Here is a 3,769-nt window from a genome sequence, read left to right on the forward strand (position 1 = left end):
ACGGCTCACAGCCTCCGCTATGCACTGCGCTCATACGGCTCACAGCCGCCGCTATGCACTGCGCTCCACGGCTCACAGCCGCCGCTATGCACTGCGCTCATATGCCGGTTACAGCTGATAACGTCACTGCAGAAACGTAGCATCCCCATCAGGTAAACACTGATAGCTCTGTAAGCACCGTTGCTATTGTTTGCATTCTTAGCGCTAATAACACCCTGAGCGGCTAGCCGCTGGCTCAGCAGTCCCCATGTTGAGAGCTGTGTGGAGGCAATCCCTCCCCCGGTCATATGATGTGATCTAATAGGGTCGAAAATGCACTTTTCATTTCATTACTTAAAGTACAATTTCGAGGAACTCTTACTTTTGTTGCGTATTTACATTTCATGCTACTTTATACTTCTACTCCACTATCTTTCGGTAGGAAGTGTTGTACTTTCCACATTTATTTCACAGCTGTAGTTACTACTAACTTTTCATATTATGCTTTTACAACACATGATAAGCTCATAAAATATTCTGAATTGTTAAAGATTAAACCACGTATCAGATCTCTGAGTTGTTAGCTGTTCCACCAAACAGACATTTTCCCCCCTGAACCTCTCACATTGTTTGAAGCCCAAAAACGTCCAACTATCCTACTTTTAGCATGAATATAGAAGCAAAGATTAGAGAAAAGTCGTTGCGAAGCAGACCTTTGTTTTGTTTGGAAACAGATTGTTATTGGACCGTGGGGTTTGGCTCTAATCCAGATACCACGTACTCAGACTTGGGTCTGCTTGGATGGTGCCTTGACATCTATACTTTAATAACACAAGCTTTGGAGAAATGAACATTTTTCCCCAATGGGGGGAAAAATGTCTGCTGTCAAGTTCATAATGATACTGACTCTCGACCCCTCAGATTTAGCTCGTGACTTTTTGGAGCTAACTGGATCTAAAGTAGTTAAAACTAGCTCCAACTTGAGCAGCTACAACAGTAACATACTGCTCCGAATTTGATACATCAGTATTAACAATCTGATAATGTCTTACATACTAATATTTCAGTCACAGGGGACATTTTAATTGCATAACCACTGCTTTGACTGATACTAAGTACATTTAGTTTAAAATACTGCTACTTGTAGGGGAGTATTTTATCGATACTTACTTTGACTTAAGTAAAGGATCTTCTACCGCTGCTGTTAGGGTCTGTTTGGGTTGAACACATTTTGGATTGGGTCTAGTATCCTTGAGTAAGGTCTGATGTGCCCACATCCGATCAGGTCTTTCTATTTGTAAAAACTATTCACGCAGTCAGGTGTTAGTAGGTTTACCATGGGTCTGTTTTGGATTGTGAGGACCTCTAGTCAGACTGAGCTAATGTTAAAAAGTGCACAGCTGTCAACAATTTCATTAGGGCTCATCAGTCTGATATCAAAACCTTGTTAGACATGATATACTGTACCATCAGTTTATAAGCGCTGTTAGCACCAGAAGCTGCTAGCCGCCGGCTCAGCCGTCGCCATGTTGAGAGCCGTGTTGAGACAACAGACATGCTCTGGATATCGTTTTGAGCACCTTTAAAAACAACTGAACAAAATGTCCCTTCATTTTGTTTCAAGATGGAAAAAGAAACTGTAAATATCCCTCATTATTATCAATGGGAAGGATCTTTCCCACAGATTTTAATTATATTTTCTATTTACTTACTTTTGACAACATTGGTTTTCATATCATTTCATCTTTATCTCATCAAACTTTATGAAACGTTTGTACGTTCATGCTACTTGCATAGATATTTGCATTGGACCATATAGATCATGTGGTATTTGTGTTGGTTCTGAAAGGTTGATCCAAATTTCCAAAAACTAATTTGAATTTTAGCTATCTAGTTCTTGGATTTTGGAGAGATATCTTCCTTTTTACAAATGTTTGGACTGTTTTAGGCCTCAATTACACCGAGACGCGCCGCTAGAAAGGCCTCGCGCGTTTTTTTGTCGCTTTTTCAACCCACATAAAAGTTTTTCTAATAATAGAAAAAAGCTTTTCAGAGCCAGACGCAGAGTCGCACCGCTCTTCAATGTCACAGTTGGCCCAGACAGCTAATCGAATCAAGCAAGAAGCAAGCTTTACTACCACTGACTTCCTAATTTTGATGCCGGTAGATGTGGTAGGGCTAGCTAGCTAGTTAGCTGTTGGGCTGTGAGAGAACTACGGATTATGTGAGAGGGAAGGGAGGAATGCGTATCCTATGTCTGTCACAAACCCTCCTGTGACCCTTATCAATCAACGAAACATGTCTGGTTTGTTTAGGAGCAGAGCAGGTTTTGCTGCTGGCTCGACGGACTGACCTGAGGAGAATCTCATTGGACCTGCCAGACTTCACTGACATAGTACTCCAGGTAAACACACACACACACAGACGTATCATCCGGTCTCGTTGCCCCCTCACATCTTCGTCATTGTTCCTCTGCTCATGGTTGTTGCTCATGGTTGCTCATGGTTGTCAGGTTGATGACATTCGCCATGCCATCGCAATAGACTATGACCCGGTCGAGGGTTACGTCTATTGGACGGACGATGAGGTTCGGGCCATCCGGCGATCCCACATCGATGGCAGCAATGCCGTGATGCTGGTTACTACGGAGATCAACCACCCGGACGGTATAGCTGTGGACTGGGTGGCCAGAAACCTATACTGGACCGACACTGGCACTGACCGGATTGAGGTACAGCTTTACATTAGGGTTCTACTACTAACTACTGCTAACAAGGTACTTTGTCACAATAATTTCTTGAAATGAATATCTACAACACTGACTGCTGTCGTGGTGTACTTTATTATTGCTTGATAAATAGGAATGCAGTCCCAGTCAGGCCTCACTGGTTTATCCTGTGCAGCTTAACACAGAATAAAACCATCATGGGGCGATTCGCAATTACGGCTGACAAATAATAACAAAATCTAATTGCGACTATTTTGACTGTTGCGATATGATTAGCTTTATTCGAGGGAATGATCATTTTTTACATCATTATTCTCATTTTCATTTCCACAACATATTCCATTTACAATGGTATTTTGACTCAAATTTTTTTAATGCTTGGGTTTGTAATCTTCAAAAAACCAGCAAGAATATGCTAGATTTTAAAAATGATCCAACAGAAAAACCCAACCCGGTGTCGCTAACTCTTTTCCAATGAAAGTAGCTAACAGCGCTAGCTCCAAAAGGGGCTCAAGCTAGCGAGGAAGCCGACAACACTGACAGCCCATCTCTTCAGGCCTCCCGCAAAAGCCGCGCCCCCAAAATATTTCACTATGAACATAAACAACCAACATGGCTACTGTAAGTACTCAAAGCTGTCAAGCTAGCAGCTTGTGGAAGACTCCAGTGAAGAGTGCACGCAGGTAGGCCGTCTAATCCTTCCAATCGGGCCAAATTAAAAAATATATATATTTTTGTCTCAGAGCATTTGATTTATTGATTGCTGTCAGAATTGAATGATAATTTCAACAAATATATAAAAAAATATTTTTGTACAACATTACCAACCCTTGCTTTAAACAAATTGAAAATTGCAGTCTAACATTTAGATTAATTGTTCGGCCCTATTCATAATAAGAAAAAAGCCAGATGTGAACAAACAGTTCAGATGGTTATAAACAATGTTTAACTGAAAGTATGTTGTATTTTCATATTGTATCATGCTTTATTCCAGGTCACCAGGCTGAATGGAACGTCTCGGAAAATTTTGATATCCGAGAACCTGGATGAACCCAGAGCTAT

General features: G+C 41.3%; 1 long non-coding RNA gene across 1 annotated transcript; it reads left to right on the forward strand.

Annotated features, from left to right (window-relative positions):
- The first annotated feature begins 106 nt into the window (after positions 1-106).
- Positions 107-3,769, forward strand: LOC116379748 (uncharacterized). Its single transcript, XR_004212465.1, has 3 exons — positions 107-2,383; positions 2,492-2,710; positions 3,702-3,769. It is a non-coding gene; the product is annotated as an uncharacterized LOC116379748 (long non-coding RNA).

The sequence above is a fragment of the Anarrhichthys ocellatus genome, unplaced genomic scaffold (assembly GCF_004355925.1).
Source record: "Anarrhichthys ocellatus isolate YVR2014 unplaced genomic scaffold, GSC_Weel_1.0 scaffold5085, whole genome shotgun sequence".
Classification (NCBI taxonomy): domain Eukaryota; kingdom Metazoa; phylum Chordata; class Actinopteri; order Perciformes; family Anarhichadidae; genus Anarrhichthys; species Anarrhichthys ocellatus.